Genomic DNA, 14,559 nt, shown 5'->3' on the forward strand with positions numbered 1-14,559 from the left:
GAGAGAGAGAGAGCGGCCTATTGCAGCAGGCTGGTGGAGGCCTCCCGGGCGGTAGCGGGGAACTCATGCGAACCAGGAGGTGGGTAGTGGTGGTGGTGGTGGTGGTGGGGCTGGACGGCTGCAACTGACGCCCACACACCGCCTCACCTCCGCCCGGTCAATATATACCAAGGTTTGCCTGGGTCTCCCAAACACTAACATTCTGGCCAATATATTGTAAATGTGTAACGCTGAATGTTGTATCAAAACGCTGGCGACTGTCAATAGTGTTATGTAAAAACTTTATATCATACTTAGGGTAAGATGGCCTGGCTTTTTTTCGACTGGGTTCTAATTGATCAGGTCAAATACAAAGCCAGTATAACCACTATTATACCAGTGAGCTCACGGGCCGTACTGATGTGCACGAGGGATTAATTGAATACCATCGTTTTCATGAAACATAACATTAAGGACCTTGGTTTAAAGCGTCGGCCATGTTAATTTTCTCTATCATCTCTTCCAGTCAAATAAGTTTATCATATTTACATCTAGACTATTACAAGACTGGAAGAACGGAGCAAGATAATGACAGTAAAACATAAAAGCGTAAAAAGAAAAGAAATTTCTCTTCCACTGAGGGATATAATGCGTCACAAGGCAACGTGGCTATCCGGGAGTAAGTTGGCCAAGATGTGGTGGGTAGAGAGGAGAGGAGGAGGGTTGCGAGCTGAGACAGTTGGTAAGGGAGAAAGAGAGCAGAGGTGTGGGACACATGTGCATAGTTTGGGTACAGCTAGGCAGGCAGGCAGGCACCTTACCTGAACGCTCGACTCCCTAACATGCGACCGGCCGGACGGCTGGCTGCGCTGTACCGTGTGCATTCTTCCTCCTTCCACACGCTAGAATACATGCTGCTCTGCCTCATACATCCGTCGCTATATTCTCGCTGTGTTCATGCATGTTTATGACATAAAAGCACGGTGTTGATACATGCCATGATACATGATGATTCTTCAAGGAAAGCACGGTGCTGATACATGCCATAATACATGATGATTCTTTAAGAAAAGCACGGTGCTGATACATCATTCGTCTTCATGGCACCGCACATGTCAACCGTACTCATACATGTAAGTGCGAGTAATAATACATGATCATACATGATATATCACATTTTGCCCTTATATGCTGAGCACTTGGAGCGCACCAAGCATGCATCTCATACAGTACAAGCTGATCGGAAAAATACATCATTTACCAAGTTACTAATCTCTCTCTGTCTCAGTCTCTCTCTCTCTCTCTCTCATATATATATATATATATATATATATATATATATATATATATATATATATATATATATATATATATATATACATATATCAGGTTAACAGTGGTAAACATGCAGTCCTGCACAGCATATGAACCATGTGTTGAGACGCGACACAAGAAGACAAGATCTAATTATTATCCCGGCAGTGTCTGTAAACAAGCCCTCGGCTCCGCCACTGTTGTGCCTCCGTTACAAACCGTCTTATTTACCAATCTTGGGAGCTTTCCGAGGACAGCCCAGCATTTACCAATCAAGCTGTTGTCATCCCACATTTGTTCTGTGCCCTGCCACAAAAAAGCTTCCACATGCCATGAACACTATCAAAAACAGGTATTTACAGTCAATAGTGTACATCTGTGAGCATAAAGGGAAGTGAATAAGCAAGTGAAGGTTTAAGCGGACGAGCCCTGGGGTTGGAAAGGGTAGAGCGTGAGGCAGCAACTCTTATTAACATAAACAAGCGTCCATCTGGTGCCTTTCAGAGAACACCAACAAAGAGGAGAAGACATGGCAATTGTCGTACGGCGGGGTCGGCGGTGGGAGCCCGCCACCCTGGCCAAAACACAATGCTGACTTCATTGCACAAACAACCTGCACGCGTGTCCCCACGGCAAACATTACCTACTTTTTTTCCCTTAGATTAGGAACAAAAAAAAAAAAAAGCACGTCCAGGCAGCCGCTAATAAGGGGGTGCGTGTGTGACGTATATAGGAACAACAAGAGGCGCACAGCTGCACCGCCGGCCACCAGTAGCAACAGCTGGGCCCTGGCTGCCATCCCTCCCCACCGTGCCTTACCTCCCACCATGCTGCGCTCCGCTGCTGTTCCTGCTCCTGATGATGCTGTTCCGGTCTCCTCTTCTCAGGCACCAAATACACTATTATTCAAATCCTTCCTTCTGCCCTTGTAGGCTATGGGGTCGGGCAGGGTACCGCTTCACATTGCTACACCACCACCCTGCTCACAATCACGGCCACGTGCCCTCACTAATGTTAACTGATAATGGGACAAACACTTCACCAGTTCTCCTTCAAGTCACAAGCAATAAGAGAAAAAAAAAACCCCAGACACAAGAGAATTATGTGAACACGAGCGTGGCACGTTTGGCTAGGCTAGGCTAGGTTGTGAGAGCCAAACCCAAGCAGTGGTGTTAGGATCCATCCTGCAGCACTGCGTGTAATGTGTTCCTTCAGGATGAATGCAACGCTCCCTTCACCCACGTACTATACAGTTACCAACACCACGCCACTCAGGTCTTCGCTGACACCCGCTCACGATGGCAACACACACGTTCATACATCACGAAGCTCACTGTCATAACCACACTAAGATAGTGACATGTCTGGCACTGCTCCACAAGTACCTGCCAGTCAACACGACCCTGAGTCCTGTACTTAGGGCAATATTTATGAATGAAGCACTCGAGAGTGTATACACAATGCACACTGAGGCATGAATATATCCCGTTGTGAATCTGTGCATAATCTGGTGTGTGCCATCTTGGAACACTCGGGGTTAGGAGGTGTGAGCGGGGACATGAAGCGTGTTGTGAGAGAGTGTCACAGCCACAACAGAAGGGAGGTGGGTTGTTTGGAGGCTGGGGCGGCGCACACTGTGGCAGGCGAGGGGAACGTCCGGAGTAGCGTAGCCCAGGGTCGGAGAGGGGACACTGAGGCCTCGCCATATACACGATAATTCACCCCCACAACCCCACTCCACCAGCGGATCAGATACCTGCCCTCCTACTGCCGCATCTTATATCTTATAGTTATGAAATCCTGACGCGTTAATAAGGGCCTCATATGATGCATGTTAAAGACACGAAAATTCGTGGTGGTAAATGAGCAGGTGGCATCGCTGGAGCGTCGTTACCATGACAACGACGCAGGCGTCCTCACGCCACCACACTACGCGGCCACACTCGGCGTACACCGAAATTCTCCAGCTTTTACTCTGGTTACAACCTCTCAACACTCTATCACGCACTAAGGAGATTTCAGTCCAAATTTGGTCTTACGGCCTCACTTGCCTGGAGCACAGGTCCGCCTCGTCTGGCGCAGAGCGAAGGAACCAACGACCCCTGGGCCCCTCGCACGGCATCACACCTTAAGTATAAGTTCTCCGAATATTTTATTGGAGATAAAATGTTGGTGGGATGTTCCAGGCCAGACAAGGTGGTGGCAGAGAGGTGGCTAGGGGAGGGGAGAGGGGAGGGAGGAGGGAGACAAGTGCTGGCGACACCCTCCCGCTCTCCTCAACCCTCCATGAGCTGCAGTACCACCGGGGGTCCTCTACATCACCCGTGGGTGGCCACCGTCGCAAAGAAACCGCTCAAGGAAACCTTAGCAGCCATCAGGAAGGAGGGGGGAACGGGACTTACGCTTCACCTCCGCTACAGGAAGTGTATCCCCAGCCGACCAAACCTCATCATCCTCCATGAAGGGAAAAACAAACAATAAATGTGTTTCCCTAACCTGCAGAACCCTCGGGCTTCTCCCTCCATGATTTATCCAGTATTTCCGACAACTTCCTCTCTGAGTCTTCCGCCTCCTCATCTTCCTCCCTGCGCCCTCACTGTTTCCGCCACGGGTCGTGTCAGACGCTGCGAGGCGTAGCACACACACCCCACAAGGGTCGTGTCAGACGCTGCGGGTCGTAGCACACACACCCTACGGTCGTGTCAGACGCTGCAGGTCGTACCACACACACCACAAGGGTCGTGTCAGACGCTGTAGGTCGTACCACACACACCCCTACGGTCGTGTCAGACGCTGCGGGTCGTACCACACACACCCCTACGGTCGTGTCAGACGCTGCGGGTCGGAGCACACACACCCTACGGGTCGTGTCAGACGCCACACGTCGCCTCGAGCCGCAACACGGTAAGCTGCGTCAACCATAGACCTACCGACCCCGCCGGAGGCAGACCAAGACGGCCATCTTCCGCGGACCAGCTGACCCTGGGGGACCGAACGCCTGGTCAACACCAACAAAAGACCTCCTGAAGGAAGGAGCTACTCAAATATTTTTTCCCCCTCCTCCTACTCCTCTTTTGGCTACTACAGCAGGACATCTTACCATGCTATTATATAATTTCTTCTCGAGATTACGTCTGCATCTCCGGGCGAGGCGCTGTCTCCTCCACTCGCTCCGGGGAAAATATTTTCTACTTCCATGACATCTTCCCGTAGGACGTCTTAACCCAAGCAGCGGACGCGTAATTACGTACACACGAATGAGAAAGAACGTAATCAAGTTCTTTTGTCTTCGCAGCTTTTTCGTTAATGCGCCTCACTCCCTCCCTCCCCCACCGGTCCCCCTATCCCCACCCATCCCCCTTGCCGTCACACAGCCAACACCGGTCGGGTCAGGTCATACACGTCATGACCCCGGGAACGAGTCTCCTGTGCCTGTTGCAAAGCCAACACCGGAGGTCAGGTCATGACCCCAAGCCCTGGCTTAGATGTCACGGTCGGCAGCTGTCACCCTATAATCACCTGAGGTCACAGACCCTTAACACCAACGACCCAACATGGGCGAACCTCAAAGAGGACTGAGGGCGAGAGGCCACGGTTGGCCAGACTAAGGGAGATGAGTGAACAGAAGGGAGGACAAGGGTCATCTTAAGGGAGAAGTTAGCTTGAGAGAGAGAGAGAGAGAGAGAGAGAGAGAGAGAGAGAGAGAGAGAGAGAGAGAGAGAGAGAGAGAGAGAGAGAGAGAGAGAGAGAGAGAGAGAGAGAGAGAGAGAGAGAGAGAGAGTCAATGGAAATAAAGTTAAAAGAGCAGGTAAGTCAGGGGGAAGGGGGCGAGGTTAGGTGGTCAAGTGTAGAAAAAAAAAATTGAGAGGGAGAGGTCACGCGTGAGGTTGACGGAGAGGAAACGTCAAGTGTGAGGTTAAAGGGAGAGGGAAGTTAGAGAGGGAAGGAGAGAGAGAGATCTGGCGTGGAGGCAGGTCAGGGAGGAGATCTGTCTCGCATTACACGGAGAATCACCAGTTACGTGAGGCCAGTACCATCACCCAGCTGGGCAGACGCTGTACTGTCTCCTGACGGCGTGTTCCCACACAGGATCTGGGATGATGCTTTGTAGATTCAATCCTTCGGGCACATACAATCCTTGAGCATGAGGAAGCAAAGTGAAATTATTATTAAAAGGGAGAACTAAAAGATTCTTGGTGTCAATGAGAGGTTTGGGCTCAGCTCTATAAAATGATTTCTTTGCTAATTTAAGGGATTTATCAGTGAAAGATCTAGGGTACTTTAACTTAGATCCAATAGAATATGATATCACTTTGCTTCCCATGTTGCTTAAATCCTTTAATGTAAATGTTGCCTTTAGCAACGATAATACTATAAAGATTATCTTAATCAGGAATTCGCCAGAAAATTCTCTTGGTTGCATCCATAAAGTTCCTTGTGGAAACTGTGATAAACTTTATGTTGGTCAGACTGGTAAGGATCTTTCTGTTAGACTTAAGCAACATAAATATAGTATAAGAACGGGACAAGAATCAAATGCCTTGTTTAATCATGTTAAAAACTATGATCATTGTATTGACTGGAGTAACGCCATCTCAGTTATTAACTCTAACTCTATTACCAAGAGAATGTCATTGAATCTTCTATTATCAAATACACAAAGAATTATAATCTTAATATTAGTGATGGTCTATACAAATAAGATAACTTTATTGTTGATAAGATTTGTAAAATGATAAGTTTATGAACGCTCGTTGTATGTTTTGGACAATCACATGTTTACCAAATGGCGTCCTAGCTTCGTCTCTTCGATGTATATCAACTGACTGTTATATTTCTCTCTTGTGTCTCTCCTGACGATGTGATTATTACACGAAAGTGCACTTGGGAACTTTTCGTGTTTCATTTTCCCCGTGGACTCATAGGAATATCTTGATCACGCGCAAAATTGTGATCCTTTCCAACATATATATATATATATATATATATATATATATATATATATATATATATATATATATATATATATATATATATATATATATATATATATAAACACAGAGGGGCTTTACACACTAGACGCTAGAGGGCCGACCCCATCCCTGCCAGCTGATTACGCCAACTTCCCTGCCTCAAGACCCTCCAGTATATTAAACTCTCCGTCGCAGCTTTATTCTCAAAGTTCGCCAACTCAGGCACCCACTTTTTTCTTTCCACTTAGGGCCAAATTATTTTCCGATAAAAATTGATAATGGAGGAAAAATGTATTAAAAAAAAAAAAGGACACTCGCCCATTAATGTGACGATGGGAAGCAAGGATGGTGTTTATACTGAGGGAGGCTGGTAGGGAGATGGGTAAGCAAGCACGGAGGAAAGGGAGGAGAGATGTAGGAGGGTCAGTACTTTGGTGAGGAGGAAGGTATATGGGAAAGGTGGTGAAAGTGGGTGGGTAGACGGCATCATGTAGGTAGGTGGATGGGTAAACGGTAACATGTGGATAGGTAGATGTGTAGACGGTATCATGTGGGTAGGTGGATGGGTAGACGGTATCATGTGGACAGATGGATGGTCAGACGGTATCATGTGGATAGGTGGATGGGTAGACGGTATCATGTGGATAGGTGGATGGGTAGACGGTATCATGTGGACAAGTGGATGGGTAGACGGTATCATGTGGATAGGTGGATGGGCAGACGGTATCATGTGGACAAGTGGATGGGCAGACGGTATCATGTGGATAGGTGGATGGGCAGACGGTATCATGTGGACAGTTAGATGTGTAGACGGTATCATGTGGATAGGTAGACGGGTATACGGTATCATGTGGATAGGTAGATGGGTAAACGGTATTATGTGGATAGGTGGATGGGTAGAAAGTATTCTGTGGGAAGGTAGATGGACAGCTGGTATCATGAGGGTAGACGGATGGGTTTGCCTGCTGCTCTGTTCCTGGGAGCCGCACTGCAGCAACGGAGGAGGAACCAACATTTGATCACCAGGGCGAGCCAGTATTATGAGCCGGGAGGGCAGTGTGTGGAGGCCACCTGCCCATGACGGCTGATGCATGAGCACGCATCCCCCCCTCATGCAACCTTCATGACCACACCTCTCACACACACGCGTCCGGGTCTCCACCCTCGCCATTAGCAACAATAAGGCCAACAGCAGCAACAGTAAACTCCGGAAGACACAGAAACTACACTAGCCAACAGGAGCCCCAGGCATAACTTATTGTTACAACTAACTCGTCGTCCCAACATACCTCAGTCCCTCCTCGCACTTCCAGCCAAGCGCCTCAGGTTATACGACGTAAAAAGAAAAAAAAAACATTAAGTCGAGCACTTCCTGGCCATGAGAGACAGGGAAGTTCAAGGCCAGCTAAATGATAATCAATTTATCGCGCGCTTGAGTCTGGAGCGGCCCGGAGCCCTTGTTGTGACCATCACTCCCACCCGCCCGCCCGATCGCACCGCTTCACTCATCACCTGTCAAAACCAATACCAAGTGATCTACGACATTGCCCAAAATTACTCAAAAGTGATTATGTAATTATACAAACACACACATATATACATATATATATATATATATATATATATATATATATATATATATATATATATATATATATATATATATATATATATATATATATACATATACGGGTGTTAGCTGACTCGGTCTGTCTTCGGTTAACACCGTCTGCGAAAAACGGCCTTCGGCAGCAGGTCCACAGTCGATCCATCTGTTCATCCTCCCATATGGGATGTTCGATAAAACGGGTATCTGGCAGAAGCTACGGTGTGTGTGTGTGTGTGTGTGTGTGTGTGTGTGTGTGTGTGTGTGTGTGTGTGTGTGTGTGTGTGTGTGTGTGGCGATATCATGAAAATAGTTGTCAGGGATGGAGAGTGTTGATTGAGTCGCTTCAGTATCTCTGTATGTGAGAGAGGTTGATTTGGACCTTTGTCGTGAGTGCGGCTTGGTGACGTGTAGGGATACCGGGCCTGGAGGGCGCCAAGGTCCGTGTTGTGATCATACGTCACTGTGTCATCAATCATCTATTGTTGTGATGGTTCAGGGGGGAGACAAGCCTGTTCCTGGCCTCCTCGCCCTCTTCTCCCCTCCGCATTCTATCACTTCTCCCCCTCCCTCCGTCGCTTACCCTCCCTCCCACACACACCCTCTGCCAGCGTTACTCACCCCTCCCTCCACACACCATCACGCCTCCCCTCACCAGTCGCTCATCTTCCCTTCATTTTCGGTCACCCTCCCTCCACGTACTATCACACCTCCTGCCAGCGTTTGTCATCTTCCCCTCCCACACAGCGCAGTTACCTCCCATCCCAGCTTATGCATCTCATCAGTGCGTCTATTACATGACAATACCATCTATCCCTGGCCATGTACTACCCTTCACCCGTGTGCTCTGTATATGTATATGTGTACCATGACTTTATTCCTATCAGTGTATGCACACACACACACACACAAACATGTCTTCACTACATCTTCACTGCATCTCCTTCGGTAGCGTTAAAAGCCAAACCAACTCGCGTAGACCTTGGGCAAGTGTATATGTAACTCTGTGTAACTCAGTACACATATTGGAATCTCTCTCTTTTTTTTCCTTACCAGAGAGAGAGAGAGAGAGAGAGAGAGAGAGAGAGAGAGAGAGAGAGAGAGAGAGAGAGAGAGAGAGAGAGAGAGAAATATGTGCATGCCTGGGGTATCGCATATCATGGCAACATTCCCCTCGGATATATGAGCCTGGCCACTTGCGTATAACCTGGAGATGACTTCGGTGGCCTTCTACCCACTCCTCCACAGCCTGGTCTGAGGTGAAGCTCCCGGAGAGTTAGACCGTCGGTCGACCAAGTTATTGGAGGTCCACATGACCACCACAAGCTAGGCTGGTCTGACACAGTTGGCAGAAATATATTTAACCAGGGGCATCCTCTCATTACCTCCACCGTGCATTCCACAAGATCCTGGTGGATGAAGGCAATGCTTACTGTGGTATTACAGGGTTAAACAAAATGAAAACGAGTGTACATACACACAGACACACACACACACACACACACACACACACACACACACACACACTCAGGTACTAGGCAGCTATCGACCAGGGAGGTACTTTCGCCTGGGTTTATTAGGAAGGGTCAGGGGAAAGAGGTGCGGTGAACCGGCACTGCAGTAGCTATCAAGTTCCCCTCCCTGGCCCAGGTGGCCGTATCTTCTTTCTGCACCCACCCACAAGTGGGCTGCTGACTGGCATTCGGGCCACAAACACCCAGACCTTCGCCAACTCGTATACAATACACGACATCACGTAACAAATATGACTCTCTCATTCTCTACTCTACATTTCCCTGCGGGAAGCGCTACGCGCTAGCCCTACCTAGAGGCAAATGTCACATTGGTACGAGAAGTTGAAAGAGATGAGGTTCCACGAGTGTAGAAACCCTCTCTACCACTGTAGAAAAACGCTGAATTAAACTACTAAACTATAACACTAGGTAAGTACACCCAGAAGTATACAGCAAAATATGTCATTAAGGAAATATATTGTAAAATTTGGCAATTACAAAAACAAATATAAGGCAAAAATGATTAATTACACCACAAAAGCTCCTATCTAGCACCTAATTACACAAACACATACGCAGTAAAACTAGATAATTACCAACAGATATACAGTAATGATAGGTAATTACACAAAGACAAGTCCATCAGAGTGTAACAAATACAGCAGCTCGACATTAAACAAAGACACAGGATATAAGGAATGAAGGAAATAAATGGTGACGACCAAGCTGCCCTCCTACACAGAGGCCGGCGTCACAAGCCACCGTCACTGCTAGTGACGCAACCACTATCACCACCGTTAATGCTACCACCATTCCTACCACCATTCCTACCACCATCCCAGTTACTATTATCATCACCACCATTGATACTACTGCTACTACCCTCACTACCACTACTACAACCTACACCACTACCACAGCTACCACCACCTCCACCAATATAGCTACTACCACTTCCTACACCGCTACCACCAATACAGCTACCACTGCTATTACTGCTACTACCACCAGCACAGCTACTACCTCGACCTACACCACTACAGCTACCACTACTACCACCACTCCACCACTACAGCTACCATTACTACCACCACTTTACCTACCACTGCTACCACCACTCTATCACTATAGCTACCACAGCTACCACCACTATATCACTACAGTTACCACTACTACCATCACCACCACCACCACCAACAGGGTCTGCAGCACCATAAAACCCCCACATTATAATCCGGCGTGGGCCACATGGTGAGGTGATGGTCTACCCCTCCTCCTTACCCCCTACCATCAACAGACAGGTGGGGGGAGGGGGGGGGAGATGGTGGACGGAGGGGAGGGGAACACGAGCCGGGGGGGGGGGTAAAGGTAGGGGGGGCGGGCGGTGGCGGCTCACCACGTGCCTCATTACCATATTCGATCCTGGGGGTCCGCTACCTGCCTCTTCCTCCTACCCCCCCTTCAACACAACACAGCTGCACGTGCAGGGTCGCGACGGACGCCACGTGCAGGGTCGCGCCGCCGGCTGCCGCGTGGACGCTGTGGCCTCCAGCACGCAAACCACACCACGACAAAGGTAACAAGTGACTGAAAGCACAGAAGTACCTCATAGAACCTGGCCACGCCGCTTCACCTATACACACACACACACACACACATACACACACACACACACACACACACACACACACACACAAACACCTCCCCTACACCGCCCCCTTCCCCCGTACACCTGAACTCTCCCGTCTTCCACCCACCAGCACCCAATGACGGAGGCCAGTCCAGCCTCCCTGACTATCAGGTGTCAAGTGTCGCCCTGTGAGGCCAGCTGACACCATGTGTCAGATGTAAGGTCAACATATTACTTATGCCGCCTGGCTAAGGGGGCCGAGTGTCACCTGTCCACTTCAGATGAAGGGTTCATATCACGCCGTCAGTAGATCGACCTCCTCAGGTCCCCCACCCATCTGCAGGAGATCAAAATAAACATTTTTTTTCTCTACAAAATGTGTAATGACCCATCTTGCACTGTGCTTGTATCTACGTACTCAGTACAAGGGGTCCTTAAGCCCATCTCTATAACCTGCCCCACACTCACCCTCATTTGTATGTCTTCTAAACTCTCACGTCCGTTGAGTGTATGCAGTGTCATGGCCAGGCAATAACGTGTGGCCTGGTGACTCAAGTGATCAATTCAAGGTGCCAACAAATCCTTTAACCCCCCGTCTTTACACAGGTGTTGGCCACAGGGCTTGGGGAAGGCGTAGTACACATGACGTCTGGTATCCCGTTGCTTCTTCCCTCCCATGAGAGGACGCAGTCCAAGGTTTATGTATGGTATACAACAGTTTACATTGAGGAGGGGGGAAAATGTAGATGGTTTTGTCACCCCTACAGGAGTTTACAGTCACGTGACCCTACGGTGCGACGAGCGGCCATTGCCACTGACGAAATCTACGCAACTTAATCACACTATTCCAGCGGTGATGGTGCGCCAAACGTACGCCTCCACTCACGTCATTACCCACACTAGGTCTGTGTCCACACCATACCATCCCTGGCCACTTAACGTATTGCCCACACTAGGTCTGTGTCCACACCACACCACCCCTGGTCACTTAACGTAATGATTCCCGGACAAAATAAAAACAAAAAACAAACCCTGCGTGATGCAAATGAAGCGAATCACTAACGAAGCAATATGCAAGTGACGCAAAACAGAGTAATTACACAGCAGCCTGGGGGAGAAAACCCTCCCTCTGTGTTCAACACGCCCCAAGCGGTACAAAATTAAGGATGGAAAAAGGTTGAGGTTTGTCCATTTCTCCAAATTTACGTCTGGCATAATTTCCTCCACGCAAGACTGTCTAACACAGAATAACGTACAGCTTTACTGTAGTTCCGTCCAGTTCAGACTGGCTGGGGTGCCATGCGTACGCAGGGAGGGACGGAAGGTCTAGTCTCCCACACCCTGCACCTCCCATGACTGGTTGGGGTGACAAGCGAACGCAGGGAGGGAAGGAAGGTCCAGTTTCCCACACCCTGCACCTCCCATGACTGGCTGGGGTGACAAGCGAACGCAGGGAGGGAAGGAAGGTCCAGTCTCCCACACCCTGCACCTCCCATGACTGGTTGGGGTCCCATGCGAACGCAGGGAGGGAAGAACGGTCCAGTCTCCCACACCCTACACCTCTCATGACTGGTTGGGGTCCCATGCGAACGCAGGGAGGGAAGGACGGTCCAGTCTCCCACACCCTACACCTCTCATGATCCCTGACGGTGCTGCCCAGCCAGCCAGTTCCAGGGATCCTCCTGGAAGCTGCTTTCTCTATGATTCTCATCACTTGCGATACATCGCAGCTCTGGTATACTCCTCCACTCGACATGGAGTAGGATATTCAAGTAGACTCTTGTCACAAAACGACCCGTAGACCAGTAAAAATTCATCATCTTATTACGAATAAAACAATAACTGGCTCAGCTATTTGTGTTAATACAGACGAAGCACAATCCGTCAAAACTTTGGCTGGAGCTCACGAGTCTATTCCAGGAAGCGTTCACATCTGGGAGGAGCGAGGCAACACCTGGAATGGCAGCCACCTTTAGAAGAACCTCCTGGTCCTCAGCAGCTGGCAGTAACACGATCCTTTACCCCTGGCCCACCAACCATTCGGGCACAACAGACCTAATAAGAACATGACAGTGAAGATGACATGATGCTCACGATAATGACGACAACTTCACTTCGTAATACCTATAACCAAGTTTCGGGGAGCTCATACCTACTCCCGATTGCCCGTCCTGACGCCACGTTTTCCTAATGAGAACCCGGTCTGTCTAATTGGTCAGAGACCGCATGAAGGAACTAGCCAGCATCGTCTTCATCCGGAGACCGACCAACCACGTTCCTAACGTACACCAACCAGCAGTATAAGTAATCTGAAGTGTGTAGCGTTGACTACAGTAAGTCTGAGCCCACACCATCTTTAACTATGGAGGGTGTCTCTCTGCATGACCTAGCCCGTCTCTCACTCCAGTAGCGAGGCCCTTTTTGATCTGCAGGATTGAGATTCGTCTTTCCAGTGTTACTGTGATGTGATGAGAGCGCCTTCCCAGCCATCATAGTATTCTAAGCGTTCTTAACCTGCTCTGGCAACAAGGGTGAATCACTGATTTAGGTGCGACCAGTGGGATGGTTCAAACACAGAGGTGGTTGGTTTTGCCTGGTCCAGAAGCGCTAAGAACGATAAAAAAAAAAAAATTAAGATTTTACTGCCCTATTTCCACACTCATGAGCGTTTTCTAGTATACGACTTCCCACACTCTGTGTTGAAGGACGTGTAAAAGATCCCGTCCTAATAGTGAGTAGGATGAGAGGGTGAAGCAGCCAGCGGGTCCACAGCCACACTTGTCCTGGGCGGTATTGGTCCTCTAAGTCTAGGGGTCATTCGTCAGCTGGGTTCCTGGTCCTCCTCTTGATAGATCAGGTAACGTTGGTGCTGATGCCTCCTGTAGACTGTGTGGGGAGATCTGCTTCTTAAAACATTTCTCATGTAGGGATAAGACCATAGATATTACAGCTCTTTTAATTGACACTAAAGTCTGCATATATATATATATATATATATATATATATATATATATATATATATATATATATATATATATATATATATATATATATATATATATATATATATATATGTTACTCTCTCTTAAGTCTTTTTAAGGTAGAGGTCCATGACTCTGCTGCTGGCGTGGAGCGCATCAACCTCTAAGTCTGTCCGACGGCGCGGACGTTCGTGGCCTGGTGGGCATGTATATCAATCCATGAATAAAGAAAGGTTCACTGAAATTCAGGCTACCAATTGGCTGGAAAAAAAACCAGTTGAAATATTATAGATATTACAGATCTGGGATGTGTGTGTGTGTGTGTGTGTGTGTGTGTGTGTGTGTGTGTGTGTGTGTGTGTGTGTGTGTGTGTGTGTGTGTGATGGGGGATGGTGAGGTTTATGGAAAAATTGATGGAGTTCACTGACCAGGGTGATTTCCTGTGCTTTACCCACCGCCGCCCTAAAGCCTTACATAACAGGATGTTCATCATTTCAATTTTTTTCTCCTTCTGAATGATAACCCGCAGGACCGGAAGCCTTCAGTGCTGTGAAAGCGTTCA

At 48.4% G+C, this 14,559-nt stretch overlaps 1 protein-coding gene across 6 annotated transcripts in view; it reads right to left on the reverse strand.

The window, feature by feature from the left end:
* Nucleotides 1-14,559, reverse strand: part of pico (ras-associated and pleckstrin homology domains-containing protein pico) — a 308,846-nt gene that overhangs the window by 112,413 nt on the left and 181,874 nt on the right. The gene's annotated exons all lie outside the window — the stretch shown is intronic.

This window comes from Panulirus ornatus, chromosome 34 (assembly GCF_036320965.1).
Source record: "Panulirus ornatus isolate Po-2019 chromosome 34, ASM3632096v1, whole genome shotgun sequence".
Taxonomy (NCBI): Eukaryota; Metazoa; Arthropoda; class Malacostraca; order Decapoda; family Palinuridae; genus Panulirus; species Panulirus ornatus.